This window comes from Canis aureus, chromosome 30 (assembly GCF_053574225.1).
Source record: "Canis aureus isolate CA01 chromosome 30, VMU_Caureus_v.1.0, whole genome shotgun sequence".
Classification (NCBI taxonomy): domain Eukaryota; kingdom Metazoa; phylum Chordata; class Mammalia; order Carnivora; family Canidae; genus Canis; species Canis aureus.
This window is the reverse complement of record NC_135640.1, coordinates 29,456,070-29,473,564: the sequence shown is the minus strand read 5'-3', so window position 1 is coordinate 29,473,564 and position 17,495 is coordinate 29,456,070. Positions and strand designations below refer to the sequence as shown.

The 17,495-nt window shown below is 39.5% G+C and overlaps 1 protein-coding gene across 6 annotated transcripts in view; it reads left to right on the top strand.

The window, feature by feature from the left end:
• GRIK1 (glutamate ionotropic receptor kainate type subunit 1) overlaps positions 1-17,495 on the top strand; it is a 363,349-nt gene that overhangs the window by 158,594 nt on the left and 187,260 nt on the right. The window lies entirely within an intron of this gene.

Below are 17,495 nucleotides of genomic sequence, written 5' to 3'. Positions count from 1 at the left end.
ACCAGAGCCTCAGAGCCAGACATGGACACCACTGGAGAAGCAGATTTGAGCATTACTTCACACTTGAAGATTTAGTAAGTCCCCTAGATGAAGCTGAGCACTGTGGGTGACACAGCATGTTTCCAGTTCAGGACAAAAAGTTACTTATATACTTGGACCATAAATTTTTAAAAAATGACTTACCAAGCCATTCAAGAAAATTCACAAAGTAGTTTATGTGTCACGTGAAAGAAGGACGGTGTATTTTTTTATGGGAGAGCTCTCTCTGCATCAAAAAGATTAGGGAAGAACTATAGAACTCATGGGAATTTTTCCAGGTCTTTAAAGATATATAGGATGAACCACTATAAAAACAAAATCCTACTCAGATCTTAGCTGTTCACCTATACAACCAAATTAATTCAAATATTCATTAAATGCTATATTAATTTCCTGGGGCAGCTATAATAGCCACAAACTGGGTGGCTGAGAATGACAAAAATTGCTTACCTCACATTCTGGAGTCTAGAAATCTGAAATCCAGATGTCAGCCAAGTTGGTTCCTTCTGAAGGCTGGGAAGGAGAATCTGTTCCAAACCTCTCTCCCAGCTTCTGGTAACTTCAGTCATTCCTTGACTTGCTGGTGGCATTCTCCTTGTGTCTTCATATCATCTTTCCCCCATGGCTGTCTGTCTCTGTGTCCAAATATCTCCTTTCTATAAGTACACCAGTCATGCTGGATTAGGGCCCACCCTAATATTCTCCTTCCACCTTGACTAACTCTGTAAAGGCCCTGTTTCCCAGTAAGGTCCCATTTTCAGGTGCTGGGGATTGGGACTTCTACGTGTATTTTTGTGGATGACATAATTCAACCCTTAACAAACAACTACTAGCAGCCAGTTACTTTGGGAGACATTTGCAAATGGTTAAACCAAAGATTCTGCCCTCATTGTGTTTAATGATCTAGCAGACATAATAATCACAGAGATAAATAACTTTAGAAGAGCAACGATAATGGATTGATTGCTAGCTCTATGCCTGAGCCTGTTCTAAGTGCTTTACGAGTGTTTTCGCATTTAATTCTCACAACAATAAGATGAGGTAAGCATGGTTCTTCACTACATTCCAAAAGGAATGTTTCTGTGGAAAAGCTTTATCTGTCTTGGGCTTGAATAATAGATTAGGAATTCTTTAGTCAAAGGAGAAGACACGCCAAGAAAATTGCATGGGTCAAGTCAGATATGAAGGCAGCAAGAGTATGTATAGGAGTGAGAGAGTGATCCAGTCTGGTTTTAGGCCACAGAGATGGGCAACCAGACGATTCCTCAGCTTGGCCTGTGTCATACATACATCCCTCACTTCCTTCTTGGGTTTCTCTTATCTGCAACATGGAATTTATGATGCATCCACCCTGCACTCATGCCCATGTAACCCAAAAGTGAAGGGATATTCATACCCACTACTATTCTTAACTGATGGAGACAGAAACCAATAAATCATGCTTCCCCCTTTCATCCCCTGGGGGGGACAGTTCTGAGACACTATTCATAAGACTTTCAGAGGATCCCAGAGTCAAGTGTCAATTAACCATAGTGCTGGCCAACTCAATCTTGCATCATACTGTCTTTTCCTCCTTCCTTATTTAACTCTTTTGTCATCTACTTACTATCCCAAAATCACAATCCCAACGAAGGCCTTGGCCTCAAGCCTTACTTTCAAGGGAATCCTTGAAGTCTAAGATAATTGGTATCAGATTTTATTTTCTTTCCAGAGATGGAAATAACTGACTTCCAAGTGACTTTTTTCAAAGGCATGCCCCTTTGGACATACCCAGAATTAGCACCTATGTCTTCTAGCTTCAGGAAGATCTTTGCCATTAGAGGTCATCCAATCTAAAACACTCACTTACCACCTCTCGGGTATAAGCACTTCAAAGTACCTTGCATACAGGAAAGCGTTTTCGATCCCTTCTATACCATCACCTTTGGCAGAGAGGGGTGGTAGCTGGTCACAGTTGCCAGCACCACAGAACAATTTTCTCTAAGAGAAGCTTAAGAATAATTTTATCTGAAGTGAAACTAAAAAAGCAAGTCATAGAAGTAAAATGCAAATGTTCTGTCTCTTAGGATCTTTCCATTATACAAAAAAACAAGAATTTCAACTGCGGAGAAATTAACTAGAACCAAAAAGAAAAAGAAGAGTAGAGACATCTGACTCAAAGGCAAGCCTGCTTGAATTGCCTCTGCCACCACCCAATTAAAAGTTGAAGCACAGGGGCCTTTTGAGACCTCTCAAATTGTTCTTCAATTATTGCTGGAGACTTTGCTACATTAGAGAAATAAATACATGATGAGGTGCTTCCTCCCACAATGTCGGAGCCTGTATTTTAAAATATTATAATTCATAAAGGGTTTTTTTTTATTCAGAATTGACAAAGGTATATTTCTCCTGAACAGATTCTTTTCCTGTGAAGGTCACCCCAAGTTCCATAATGCAAGGAGCTTGTATTCTCTTAATGGCACTAGAAGCTAAATTCGAATGAATCAATTGCTATCTAGATTACTTAGAGTGGAAGATGTTTCAAAAGAATTCCATTATCACTGTACATTCCATTATGACGCTGTAGTATATAGATAAAAATCCTGTTTTACCACGGTTGACATCATATACGTGTTGGAAATACCTAGAACAAGACTTAGAATTATTTTTTTTATTTTTTTAAATAAACATATTATCCCATTCTTTTATTTGACCATTTCCCCAAATTTGATGATTCATTAATATTCAGTGGTTTTGTGGCTCTAATGCAGTTTATAATACTTTAATTTTCTACCTCCCTTTTCTGTGGGCTGAATTCTATGCCTCCTACGAATAACGTAGATGAGTGTCACACAGCTGCGTGGAGCAAAAGGTACTGTCTAGTTACCTTGAAGTTTTCTATAATTAGTCAGACCCAAGAGAGCGCTATGAGAAGGTTAGCCCTGCAAGGTGTCCTCCTCTTACACCGGTTTTTGCTGTTAAACCAGTGAAAACCTCAGAACCGTCCGTCTTCGGGAAACAATGCAGGGATATAGCTTTCCCCATGTTTGGGGAGCTTGTTGCATAAAGAGAGACAGATGGGAGCAACTTCCAAGAAAATACCCTGCGCTGTAGCCTCAAGAAGATTTAGAAGGGGGGAAAAAGCCATTTTCAAAGAGCCTATTTTTAAAGCACATGCTTCCCTTGGGGATAAGATAAACTTCATTTCATCTTTTTCTCTTATACAAACAAGTTTTCAGAGGAGTCCCTATGCTGAAGCATATAGTACCATGCCCATGCACATCTGTCTTCATGGGCGAAAAAGAATATTTAGAAACGGGTAGCTATTTACCGAGGCAATGCTAGTTTGTGGTCTTAAGTGCTCGATGATCTGCTAGTTTTGATGTTGTCAGTAGAACAAAATCCAAACCTTAGTGTTTGCCACAGTTTTGCATGCCTCTTCACCAGATCTTGTGTAATTTCTGGCTTCAAGAGATGAGAGTTCAACCTCTGTGTCATGGTTTCTCAATGTCAGCACTATTGGAGGCCAGATCATCCCTATTGTCATGGAGACTGTCATGTACATTGCAGGATGTGGAGCAGCATCCCTAGCTCCTACTCCCTGGTAGCCAGGAGCACCCACCCAACCAAAAACATCTCGAGACATTGCAAAATATCCCCCAGGGGACAAAATCACCCCCAATGAAGAACCACAGTTTTACGATAATAACATCCTTCTTGGAAGGATTCTGCTTTAAGGAGACTGTCTGGATATGTGATATGCCGTGAGCATACTGAATTCCCTAAAGAACAATATAGTCTTAGACGATACTTAGAGCCTACGAGAACAGCAGTAAAGGAATTGAGGGGAGGTGGTGAAGGTCTTGCTCCTTGCTCACACATGTATACAAACCTGGTGGGGTTTTTTCTTTTTTTAAGCTTTTATTTATTTATTCATGAGAGACACAAAGAGAGAGAGAGGCAGAGACACAGGCAGAGGGAGAAGCAGACTCCATGCAGAGAGCCCGATGTGGGACTCGATCCGGGGACTCCAGGCCACACCCTGGGCCGAAGGCAGGCACTAAACCACTGAGCCACCCAGGGATCCCCAAGCCTGGTGGTTTTTACTCACAACACCTCTGACACCAAATGTGGGGGTGGGGGCGGGATTTCACACCAACCTACTCTCCAACTTTCTGGATAGCAACTACAATTCAATTCTCTACTGCCATTAACTACCTGGAGATAGCACAGGTCCCCCAGGTTAGGGGCTCAGTCCCACAAGACTACCCCCACCTGAGATGCCTATCACAGATCCAAGTCTCTGACTTCTGACCCATTGGCTCTAATTTGGACATTCGCACCACACCCTCGCAGGTTTGATCATTTGCTAGCATAGCTCACAGAACTAAGGAAAGTGCTTTACTTACTATTACCAGCGTATTAAAAGGCTACACCTCAGCAACTGCCAAAGAGAAGAGATGCATAGGACCAAAATGTGGGCAGAGGGGTGGGCTTCCAGGCCCTCAGGTGTACCACCACCACCCGCAGTGCCTCAACGTGTTCCTCAACCCAGAAGCTCTCAGAATCCCTTTATTTAGGGGTTTTAATGAAAGTTCCCTTACCTAGGCATGATTGACTAAATCAATCTTCATATTCTCTCCCCTTCCAAGTCTCAGGGGAGGTCTGAAATTTCTAATCCTGTAATCACATGGTGGGTCTTCCTGGCTACCACCCTGAAGCTATCTAGGAGCCCCCAGGCACCTAGCATCTTATTAGCATACAAAATGACATTCTTATCAATCCAGAGATTCTCGCTTAGATGCTTAGAAAATCTTCTAACAGGAACCAGGGATTGAGACCAAATATAACAAAAATAACCCTAGGACCATTACAACTTGAGAAATACCAAGGGTTTTAGGAGGTGTGGGCTAGGAACTGGGGAGGGAGACCAAATATGTATATTTCTTATTATGTCACAACACTTCAAATATGATCCCAATTTGCTCTATTTGCCAACAAGATTCTTACTCCACTGTCCCTTCTCCCTCTTAGTTTCCATTCAAGGCACAATTTACTGTACCCCAGGCAGATGGTGGTCCAGAGCACAACCAAAGAGCATCTTTTTTTTCTACGAAGGGCCTTTCAGTTACAACTGGGAAAAATGATCCTAAATAGCCAATTTAGAGCTGGAAAGAGGGGAATTTTATAGAATTTACAGTTGAATAATAGAAAGGAGAAGAAATGTGAAAGCTTAAATAAATTTGTGGCTCTGTCTATAGAGCGCTGAGCAATCTATTAGGGTATAAGATAGCAAAGAGACCTCTCAACGTAGGAAAATAAGAAAAGAAAGATTGGAAGGAAATTGCACAATGGAGAAGTGAGATTTCCCTGGTACCTGAAAGTGTAATCTCTACTCCCAAAAGCAAGCCAAGAAAGATATATATTAGACCTTATAATAAAATAAAGGTAGAGGGAAAAATGCCAGAGCTCTAGTACAGTACATGCAAGGCACTCAGATAACTTAAAAATAAGTAAAGGTCTTGACTTCTTGGTACTACGTCAGCATATTCCCCTCTTCTAAGAGTGTGTACCTTTGCCAGAGGCAGGGGTCTTTAGAAGGGAGACACAAGCACAAAGAGGTCATGGATTTCAGTACTGCTTTCCCCATTTGAAAATAATGTTTGGTTTTAACCTATTAGCTTTATATCTTAAAGCCAGGAATCAAGTGTAAAACATCTCAAAGAGCTTGGAACACATTTTATAAATAGTCTGGGATCTGAAGACTGAAATCCTTAGATTTTCTGAATCCACAATTTTAATATATTTTATTAAAATTCCATTATTTAATCCATTGAAGGTGGATACAATGAAGTCTATGCAAGTATAGAATAAATTTAATTTTTGTGTACAAACTTATCAAAAGGTGAGCTTATAATGTCTTTAATTCTGATGCCTTCCTGGAGGGCAGGTGTTTTCCTGGTTTGAGCTACTGGTTGGAACTCCAGAAGCTATAACCGTAAAAGCTTTATCATAAGGTCATTTGCTCGTGAGGAAATAAGCTATCAGCCTCATTCGAGGGGCTGAGGGGAGGGCTTCAAGATTGATCTTGCTTAGGAAATGTGGGTATCAAATTTTGGATTCAAAAGTCATTTCTATAAAAGTTAATTAGCTCTTTTTGGTGGTGTTCCCTTTGAATGACATTCAGGGGAAATAGGGTAGTCTAAGCTGACACAAAATATTAGATGAGTTCGCAATAGGGAAATTATTTTCTTTATGGCTGTGGGTACACTAACGCTATTAACTAATATTAATTAACTGCCTGGAGAGAGGCCCCGCAGCTGCATGAAATTAGCATGATACTCGCCTACCAAGTCCCAGGGCTCTTGCTGTACTGGTCACGAAAGGGAGGAAATAAAGGTTTCTGAACTCCTCTGGAAAAAATAATATGTGCTCTGATGTTTTTAAGCTAGAAAGCACTACTTAATCTTGGTGTTTTTATCCTCATTCTGCCAATGTGCAGAAAGATAGGAAGCCTGGATATCTCTTTCTGCCAGTTCCCAGACGCCCTACATAGTCTTCTCAAGCATCTCTGGCTGAGCCCCTAGCTGCTCCATATTTCCCTCCATTCTTTCTCCCTCCCAGTTATGCTCTTGAATGTGCACACATCTGTTTAAAAGAGCAGAAGAACTTGAAAGTAATCGGTGTCTTTCTTGGAAAACTAACTCATGTATTCACTTAGCCAACATTTTATTTGGCACCTTCAATGAATTCAAGAAATAAGTTCTGCAACATCCCTCTCCAAATTGGCAGCTCCCACAGTGAGGGACTATTCCAAACTGAAAACTAGCAACTGCCAGAAATTAAATTTAAATCAAATTGTGCATACCTTAGTCATAAGAATATATGTTTTATATATTCAACTGTATTAGCACCAGTCATTCCAAGGCAATGTTCTCACTGTTGTGGGAGGCTTGAGCCTAGCATGGCCCCCTGTTCTGGTCTCCTTATCTTTCCTTGGTTTGTGGGTTTGGAACCCCAATTACGCAAGGATTACCCCTTTCAGTAGCAGCAGAATGTCCACCATCACACTCAATTTACCTTGCTAGCTCTAACACTTCTAGGACAAGAGAAAAGACAGGACAAAAATACAAAGACAGTCCATGAGTAAGCTCTAATAAAAAACCCACACCCACCCAGACCCCTGCAAATACCTTGACTATCACTAAACAAGCTAAATACCCTGAAGGTTTTATGTTCAGAAGCAATTCAAACCCCTTAGCAGATAGGAGCCTGAGGTAAATGGAAGAAGACTTGGGCCTTGTATCTTTTCCTTGTTAATCAGAATCTTAAAACTTCAGAAGATGATCTCAGCTATCCACATGACACAGCAAGTACTCACACATCAAATAGGGCACTGACCATGTTGACAGGGATTTATCAATCTTGACATGAAATCAGGTGACAGAAGGAAAATTGAGGCTCACTGGTTCTGTGAGAAAAGCAAGACCATGCAGTCTACACAGTCTACAGGTGAGTTTGTTGAGGCTTCAAATTTGAATGTAGGTGGTCCTATCTTCCTTGTGCCAGTAATCTCGAATTCTTCTTGCAAAGACAGACAAAAGTTGTTGAAAGTAAGGAAGACTTACTTATTGTCTTCTGGTCTTTTACATAATCAAAGAAATACATATAAATGTGCCCCTGAAAAGTTATTTGTCTCTTTTTCCAGCATTGTTGGAGTTCTAGTGGAATTAGAATAGTAATTATTACTTAAATAGCTGTAATAATTGAAAACAGGATGGATAACCCATAAGTGACCTATTTACCTTCAAAAGTAATTCCTGGCAATTTCCAGAATGGAACAGTGGACCCATTGTTTCCTTTATGATAAATTCATAATTGAAAAAAAATGAAAGGAAAGCTGTGGTTTTTAATATTAACTTTAGTATGTGTCTGATTTTTCTTTTAAATTAGCCTTTCAGGTAATCCCAGAATGTTATGCACTGTGGCACCTTACAATGATGATGGCCTTTTGGAAAGATATGAAAATCTAGATTTAGATTAATCATTTAGGTCAATTTAGATTTATCATTTCCCAAAACAGAATACCTGTTCAACTGGAGAAACTATGTTCCCTTGGCTGTGATAGAGCATTACATGGAGAAAACTCAGAACAGCTGGGAAAAAAAAAAAAATCTCCATGTGGGAAATGTTGAACTGCATAGTTTTACTTTATTTCAGGTAATAGACACTCTTCTAAAAGTCTCACTAACAGTAAAGGCAAGAATGGAACCCAATATGAAAGGCTTAATTGTAGATGTCACACTTGGGAAATGAATATTTACCCTATTATATAATTTTGTTTTGTTTCTTTTTTTTTTTTTTTTTTTTCATTTTGGGATTGGTTTTCTCATGGAAAGTTACAAAGTACAATCAGATTTCATATATTTTCTCAACATACTAAGCCTTTAACAAGGCTAAATGGCAGGTTGTGTTTTAGCACCTTGAAGAGATAACGGTATTTCATTACATCTGCCTCCCTCTTTCTGGAAGCCTGCTACACTGGGACTGCGGTCTTTTCTTTTGGGTGGGTTGGGAAGGCAAAAAATGCTGAAAGCTCTTACAGGTCTGAGAACCTGGGTTCTGGGCTGAAAATCCACATCAGAGGTTGAATTAAGTGCAAACACAACGGATAAGAAGCTAGTGAAAAGGGCCAAATGTGTGTGGTCAGCAAGGGGTTGTGGCTCCAAGGGAAATGCATCAGCCTGACAAAGAGAGCTTATAGAAAAAGGGCGAGTTTCTGACAAGTTGACAAGTTTTCGACAAGTTGGGCAAGTCACAGTTCACTGTTCACTATGGAATTGCTAATCACCTCACTGAGGTGCAGTAGATTCCAGCAAGACATGGCATTGTCCTTGACATCCCAAATATCTTATAAGAGCTATAGGGGAAGGGTGAGTGTTGTTAAATTAAAACAGTAAGTCCATGAAATTGTGGAGTATCCTCCTTTGCAATTTCCAAACATAATCACTTGAAATCTGGGGTGCTTCTCCATCCGAATTACTAAAAGCCCTTTCAAAAGAAATTTGAATCTTGAGGTTGTATGAAGTGTGAATCACTGACAGATGTACAGTTTTCTATCTGCGCTCATATCCACAACTTTAAATGCAGAGAATGACTCAATCTGTAGCCACTAGTTTTTGAGAAGCCTCTGCAAGATGGTGCATAAACAAGGCCTACTGGAATTACTCCCAATGACTTTCAAATTCAGTAACTGTTTTATTGTAGGAAGCTGTTAGGGAGAATTAAAATCTCTGAAGCACCTCAGTACACCATGGTGCCACCCTACAGAGTGCTGATTGCTCTAAAGGCTAATTTGATAGTGTGCCACCATTAATGCTGAAATGAGAAAGTTTCAAGACACTGTCAGACTCCAAATAACTCCTCTCTCTATCCCCCAAGTTCACTTGTATTTAAGTTGCTGAAAATACCCAGTGTCTCTTATTTAAAGGCCGGGTGCTCTCATGGCTTAAACTTTAGGGAGCATGTCTGAGTTGCAGTTAAGCCTCCCAAAGAATGGCCACCTCACAATGTATTCACCCGCCACCTTGCTCCATCAGGGAGGGCTTCCAGGGCATGCAATCTGACAACCAGACCATGGACATGAACATGTTGGAGAGTGAAAAGATAATGCACTAAAGCAATATCAGACTTTAGGCAACACTGCACATGCCCTGGAATAGGCAGGAAACCCATTAGGGAGAGAGAAAGGTAGGAAGTCAGAAAATCTGGATTCAAACTGCAAGAAGCTGGCCTTAGACCAATCACTTAATATCTTTAGGTTTCAGATTCCACATCTGTAAAATCCTTTCTCATGCAGAGCTAAAAGAACTGCAATAGACACATAATATAATAAAGACTATTATAGACACCCAATAAATGGTAGCATTCTTTATTACTGTCATTATGAAAAGGTTTGAACAATTGCTTAAACTTTTGTTTTCGGGCTATTCAGAATTAGAAAATTCTGTAGAGAAAATATGTTTGTTAACATGGTCCAGGAGAAACCAATTTTAGCATCTTGATAACTGCTTGTGTTTTAGGGGGGCATAGGGATAAACAAAAGAGAGACTAGAAACACCACATAATAAACAAACCAAAGAAAATCCAGATAAAGCTAATGAGATTATTCTTTCTCAGACTTTAAAAATGTATCCTACATGGGACGCCTGGGTGGCTCAGTTGGTTAAGTGTCTGACTCTTGGTTTCAGGTCAGATCATGATCTCAGGGTCCTGAGATGGAGTCCTGCATTGGGCTTCATCGATAATCCAGGGAAGTAAGAAGCAAATTGAAAAAAAAAAAAAAAAAATGATGTGCCAGGGACTATATTGACTAGATATTTTACATGCATTTGTTCAAGTAATCTTAAGAACAATCTTGAAAGCATAGCATTATCCTTTTATAAATCAAAAAACTGAAGCTGTTTTTAACTTAAGATTTCTGAAAGTCTCATAGAGAATGGCTTCTGAAACCAGAATCTGAATCTAGTCTTATCCACCACCTTCCTAGTGCTGGTATGAAACCCATCCTAGCTGACTTCCCTAAATTAGAACCACAAGTTTATTTTGTTCTTGTTTCCTGGTTATTTCCCTGAATTTCATGTGAACCCAGAGATAGCAGATCAGAAGCATCACTTTTGGTATAACTTTGATAGATCTGAAATGGGCTTGAAAGCTCCAAAGAGAACACTGGACTAGAAGAGCCTCTCTACAGTGTCCCCCTAAATCCCCACCAATGACCCCAGCAGAGGCTCTGCCTTTGGGGTTGCCATTCATATTTTTATGTGATGTTTGAACGCCATATAAGCAAATACTGGTTCTTTGATTGGAAGTAAAACATCCTAATGATATTTTGTGGGGATCCCTTCCAAAGCCATCACATTGATCTGTCTGTCATGATTCGGTTTTATTTATTATAATTTGTCTGGCAGAAACTGGCTTTTATTTACCCAACCTTTTTCCTTTCCTGCCTTGGCATGAAACAAGACTAATGTTCTCCAGCTTTCGTGGCACTTAGATGGGTTCTCTGGATTAAATTCTAACCAAATGGAATGTGGTCTCAGCAACTAGAAGATAGAAAAGTCCCTAACCTGGAACATGTTCCCTTTTCCAAACATAATGACCCTTATGGTACTCTGATTAGAGAAAAAATAAATAAATTTTTATGGTCTCAAACCACTAAGAGCTGAGAATGCTTGTCACAGATAGTCTACACTGTGACATACAATCTATTTCATGAATTTAAAGCCATGATTCTCAATTGGGAGTGATTTTTTTTTCACCTTAGAGATGTATGTCAATCTCTGGAGACATTTTCAATAGTGACAATTCAGGGAAGGGTGGTATTGGCATTAATGGGTAGAGATCAGGAATGCTGCTAACTATCCAAAAACCCAGGACCACCCTCTCAACAAAGAATTGTCCACCCTAAATGTCACTAGAGCCAAGATCGAGAAACCCTGTTTAAAGTTAAGTCCTCTGAAAGAATTATTACCTGATAAATACGTAATACATTTTTCTTGATTGACTCCTTTGAGCTAAAACTTAGGAAAAAAGAAAGATACTATTTTCATGCCAACAATCTTTTATTTTTTATTATTTTTTATTTTTTTCCAATAATCTTTTAAATAAGAATCTGTTAGAAAAAAAATCAGTGTCATAGAGATAGTGACCGTTTACGTTTCAAATTTTCTATATTTAAGAAATTGTGTTAAAATTGGCAGACTTAGGAAAACAAACATCTTTTATTCACACAAGTAGGGCAGTTTGGTTAACTGGTATACTTAGGATACTAAGTTTAATCACCATAATATTAGCACTGGATTAGAAGAATAATGCAGTTTACCAAAATAGTTAACCTGAAAAATAAAAGGACCCCTTCCACCCTGACTTTTCAGTTTCCCCTTTCTCTGCACAGATTTACCAATTAAAGCAATTTCTGTGGTGAAATTGGATTGGAAACTGTCTCGTGGTATGAGAACTGTCCCAGGACGGTATACATTTGACTCACTGGCTTGGATTTGGCAAACTGAAGAGTACAAGTATGATCACATCTTTTCATTTATTTCAAATATCTCATCTCCATAATCAGATTCTCCTTAAATGTTTTTTGAGACTTCTACTTAAGAACTCAAAAATGTCTCTGAGATCTTTGAGAGGTTTTTATAGATCAGACAACCATATATAACCACGGCCTCAATCACATAGACAGTGGTGAAGATTTGCTTTGCATTTCTCTTTGGGCCAGCTCTTGGTAAAATGCTGTCCTGGCCTTTCTATTCAATTAATGCCAGGTATTTTGAGCATAAACTACTATCATTTTTACTTTTTTAAAGATTTATTTATTTATTTATTTGAGAGAGAGTGTGTGAAAGGAGGAGTGGAGGGAGAGTATCTTCAAGCAGACTCCCCCTTGAGCGCAGAGCCTCATAGGGGGCTCAAACTCACAACCCTGAGATGTAACCTGAGCTGAAATCAACAGATGCTTAACCAACGGAGTCATCAGGTACTCCCTGAGCATATACTACTCTCTAGGCACTGAGCTATGTTCTAGAGACCCAGAAAAGACCAAGACACGGTCCCTATGCTGGTACATTGTGGAGCTTTTTGGTTCTCAGCATTCCTTCCCCCTTGGCTCGTCCTGTTCCTTTGCTTTCTCTCTTCTAGTTCTCCTCCCATACAGAAGCCATCTGTGGACACTCCATAGTTTACAGCCTTGTGCTCTTCTGCCCAGGTATCCTGCCTGTCTCCCATCTTTCCACATAAGGAGATCCTGAAAGTGAAGCTTCTACTCTACAGCCTTGTTGCTCTGTAGAGCAGTGTTCCTGCCATGACCTTTGTGGCTCCACCATATTCTAGCACAAGTAATTTAAACTCCATGCTCCCTGACCATCCCCCTCACCGCCATTACCAACTAGAACATGGGGATGATAACAGTTCTTACCTCCTATAAGTGAACATCTATTGGCCAATGATTAAGAATAGTACTTGATTGAATAACTGAGTACTACTATAACCTAGTCAAGTTGACATATAAAGTTGACTATCTCACTACTCTGGCTCAGACATGTGCTTTGTACTTACTCAGAGAAATCCCACAACGTTGGAATTATCCCCATTTCAGAAGTGGGAAAATTATGGTTCTATGATCTGAAAGATTGTGTAACTAGACCAAACAGTAGGAAGCAGCATTTGAAACCTTGCCTAGTTGGTTCCAAGATCTATTTTATATACATTATCTATAAGAAGTTGAGCTTTTTCTTCTAAAATCTTGGTGTTCTGGATAGGACCTCAGGCTCTCACAGTAGGCATGATCCAGAAGTCTGATCATCTTTGTAGGCACATTACAAAGCCACACATCAGTCAGTTTGGACTTTTGTACTATCCATTTCCCTATTTCAATCAATTAATGTGAAGTAATATATGTGAACAAAGTCCATTTCTAAGAGCTTTAATCTGTCTGCATAATTGGTTGATATCTTACTATACAGGAGAGATGGTTTATTCAGAATATTTTACTATCTAGACAAGTTTGCACATAGAGATGTCACCATATCAAGGCCACATTCTGAATACCTAAGATTTGTCTGCATCCCACACTTATGAGAATGAGTCAGCTTACCCTGCAAAATGCTCTTGACCTTGAAGGGTTTTTCCTCCTTGAGAAGAAAGGTCTGATCCCCACTTTCTGGTTCATTTAGATTTTTTTTTCTATGCCCAGATCTGAGTGGATGTTGCTTAACGTACACATGATACTATATCTATATGCATCTGTGCACAAGTGAACAGATTATCTAATTCCCAATCTGGCACACCTGTATCCCTTCTGAGGCACACAGAATTTTGCCTCAGTTCTTCATACCATTTACCTAAAAACTTCTCCATATCTGTACACAAAATCAAAGATTCTATTTTGTTTAGTAAAACAAAAGAATTACTTTTAAAGGTACTTGTTTAAACAAAAAAAAAAGCCTGCTGACATAAGCTTTTACACTCTAGAACAGTGAGTGATTTGCTTTCTATTTTTTATTCCCACTTCGATTTCTTGCCCTGAAGCTATTTGGGACTTGGTAAAATACTATGTGGTTTTGTAGGGACGATATTATGGTAATTGGCAGTAATAAAAAGTTTGTCTATATCAGAGGCCTTAGCTAAGCTGGCCCACTGTCTGTGGAGGGACCAACGTGGATGCCAGCGTAGTCTGCATGTCAGGAGCACACTGTTTGCCTCTAAGACATTTCACGCATGGAGAGTTAAGATGTCTTTTTGACAGGGAGCTGAGCTAGCCAAGTATTCAATTGATTTTCCTAGGAGGAAAAAAATCTTCCCACTAATTACCTCTTACCTATTTGTGTAATGCAGATGAAGAATTTGTTTGTTTTAATCAAAATATATTTTATTATTATTGGAGAAACAAATATTCATTTCCTACATTGCACTAGACAATTTATATTATGAAATCGTTATAGCTCATACTCTGGGACAATAGTCTTTTCCAATAGGAATGAAGGAAGGAAGATAGCTCGCAAATGTAAAACACACACAAACACACACACATGTGCACAAGTTCACCCCAGAGAGAACTCTGGCCTCTGGCATATTATCCTCTAACAAGAACATAGCATGTTCTACATAAACTATATTTCAAGCTCTCCACAGAGGAACTAGAGCCAACTGTCTTATCACACCTGAACTTGTCTGGCTGTCCTGTGCTGAGTCCTCTTTTTTTTTTTTTTTTTTTTGAAAAGAAATGTTTTTATTGGAACTCATCTGAACATCAGATATACCTGGTGTTGGTTAGCAAGAACCGTTTGTACATTTGATATTGATGGTGCCAAAACCAAAACAGTGACTGGACATGATGGGGAGAGATGTTGAGAACAAAAACCTGATTCTGGAGAGGAAAGTAAAAGCCAGTCAGATTCAGTGAGGATGCAAAACCTGTACAACAAAAGCCTTTTACAAAATATAAATTTATTACAAAAACCTGGAAGGATAATCTGAGAAAGGAAAAGAAAGAGAAAAGGAGGCCAGCAGGAAGGAGGCATGAGGGGAGGAGGAAAAGAGAAGACAAAAAAAATGAGAGGAGGAAGAAATATCGCTGGGCACAGCAGAGGTGCAGAAGCTCACCTGCCCAAATGGCACGAAAGCCTCACTACGTGATCTCATCACAACACAAAGCATGCTGAAATACAACGCTCTACCTCCCAGCCGTTCAGTTTCTAAGAGGTAAATAAAGCAGCTCCCTGGGAGGGGGACATGAGGTTGCTCAAAAACCCAACAACAAAGGTTTATAAAACAAAAACGAAAGAAAAAAAAAAAAAAACAGTCTCATTTTCAGTCTCATTTTCAATGTTCACTTGGTTAAAAAAAAAAAAAAAAAAGACTAAATCCATCTGATAGCAGAAGGAGGAGTGGGACAGGGAGAGAAGCTGATGGATTTCAGACAGCCTGACTCCCCTGGAGGGGAAGGAGGGAGGAAAAGAGACATGTGATGATCTCCTGGTGGAGAGGGGACAGAGAAGGGACAGAGAGAAGAGCAGAGAGGGCAATTAAAACACTGATGGGGGAGTCTTCTTCAATCATTTAAGAAACTTCCTTTCCTGTTACTGTTCAGCAATAGATGCATTACACACACACACTTTTTCTTTGAATTGGCTTTATACAATATAGTTAAGCTCTTTTTTGCAGGTATTTTATCTCCTCCAAGAAATGGTAAGCTTCTTGAAGACAAGGAACAGACCTTAATAAATTTTCACGTTCTTTGTGTTCGCAGTGTATAGCCAAAGAGTAAGTACCATTTCCTGATTATCGACCTCAATAAAATAAATTTCTTTATTTTTATAAAGAGTTAAATTAGGGAGGAGAATGACCAAATGGGAAAAGCTAATGGAAAGGATATGATTCCAGGTCAAGCGTTTAGACATATCCTAATAAAAGCAAAGTAACAGCCCTTGTAGCCCTGACCTTGTCTTATGGAAGTTACTAGATCACAATTTACTGAAAAATTAAAAGTCCAAAAAGATCAAGAGGATAATAAAGCCAAATGTCCCTGCAAGAAACGTTCTGCTACAATGAGGTTATCTAATTTATTAGGGAAGAACTGAACATTTCTGGACCAGGATCTTTGGTAATTGAAATCCAATTTGTGACATCAATGCATGGGAAAGAAAAGTTACGAAAATTCTCTCTGAAAACAAAGACAGGAAAAGGATTTTTAAAAGTGCTGAGGATTGGTGTTCGAATAGAAAGAAATACGCTAATAGGACTGAATTTGGGTTGGAGCAAACAAAGGCCACATAACAAGATGCTGTGATTGAGAAAAATTGGTATCTTCTTGAAATATAAAGAGACCTTGGAGCATGATGGATTTCTCAGATGAGCCCTAGCTGGAGTGGTTATTATCTCTTGCCAATGCTATGAAGACTTACCATTTTAATTCCAATTTTCTATGACCAAGACAACATATGCCAGCCATGTTTGGAAGCAAGTAAAATGGTGAAGTATCTGTGCACGTGTGCTCATCAATTCTAAAATGTGTTACCAGCAAGTGGAGAAGGTAGCTGGCTCCTTTAGTGAAAACTTGGGAAGTAATGAAATGCATTATAAGGCAAATGCTCATTAAAAGGTCACTAAATAAACTGGTCAGATTGTGTGCCTCCTATGCAAAAATCAGGATGTACCAATACCCAGCAGGTTATACCCAGAGATTCCTTCTCTTTGTAGTAAAAACCTTTTGGGACAAAACAGGTTGACAGGGTAGGTTAGACTAAGGCATTAGCAGAGCTGATGTGCGGCTGGAGGGAATAAGGCATCTGGGGCACACAGTTGAGAGTTCTCAGGGGACCCGGGACCATCACTAATAAGAAATGCTTATTCCCTACTCCAGCTGACAGAGATAAAGTTCTGATTAACCTTTAGCCTCAAGAGCAGCCTTGAGGGGTGAGGTGGCTCCTAGAGGTAATTTGAAAGAGGTGAGCTGGAAGACAGGTCCAGTCTCACCATCTTGCTTCTATTCCCGAATGAGAGACAGGTGGGATAAGGGCTAGGGATGTGCAAAAGGCTGAGTTTAGGGTGGGGTAGTAAGAGAAACCTTTCGTACCACACTGAACTTATTTGAATTCTGTGTCACTAACACAAGGTTTTCCTTTTCCTTCTGAGAATTTCTAAGACCTTGACTCTCCAATAGTCTCCAATTTTTGTTTCTCTCATTCTTCTCCTGTTCTCTCACTCTTCTCCTTCTGTTCTCTCACTATTTGGCTCTAGTCTGAAAAACAGGGAAAGTTTGGACCATGTTGCCTGGGGTCGTATGTTTAGAAAATCATTTGCCTCACTAAGCAATAGCTTAGGACAAGCTCGGTGGCACATTTTGTTTCTACACCCCTGCTGGCTCCCCCAGTGTGAGCCTCTATCCTTCATAATTCTAGATAAAACAGCTA